Source organism: Charadrius vociferus, unplaced genomic scaffold (genome assembly GCF_000708025.1).
Source record: "Charadrius vociferus isolate BGI_N301 unplaced genomic scaffold, ASM70802v2 scaffold85, whole genome shotgun sequence".
Lineage (NCBI taxonomy): Eukaryota > Metazoa > Chordata > Aves > Charadriiformes > Charadriidae > Charadrius > Charadrius vociferus.
Window position 1 is genome coordinate 45407 of NW_009648240.1, and position 672 is coordinate 46078.

Consider the following 672-nt stretch of genomic DNA (forward strand, 5'->3'; position numbering starts at 1 on the left):
AAAAACCACACAGTCGCTCACACAAGTCCCACAGCCGTGGAAAAAGGAATCGTCAGGGCAAAACTCGTGGGTTAAAATAATGCAATTTAACAGAACAGCACAAGGAAAAGATGAAAACACAATTACAGTACCGCCACAATGTGCGCCAACCGGACCCACACCACCACCACCACCCACCCCCAAGTGGCAACTTCTCTCCTCGTCCCGGTTAGCTCCTCTTATAGCTCGGGCATGGGTCACGTGGTATGGAATACCTGCCCCCTGCCGGCTTCTGGGGAAATTAACCCCATCCCTGCCGGAACCAGGACAATATCCACCCCTTATTCCATACCATCTGTGTCATGCCCAGATCTTACAGTTCCCATAGTCTGTGGGCCGTCCCTCCAAAATGTCCATTGAACTCACTTAGTTCATGATTGTAGGTTCCATCTGTAAGAACAGTCTCTCAGGGCACATGAGATGGTGTGTAGTACTGGACTGGTATGTACTGTATTTGAAGCTTGTGGCTGGTCTACCTGGTCCATGCCCATGGTACGCGGGTTGAAGATGTCAATCTCGAGGAAGTTGCTGGACGCCAGCTGAAGTCAATTCTTACTACATCGTTACTGCACTTTACTCAGTCTCATCAAAATCCATCTGTCATTGATCTGGGTGATTCTTCTGAAATACCAT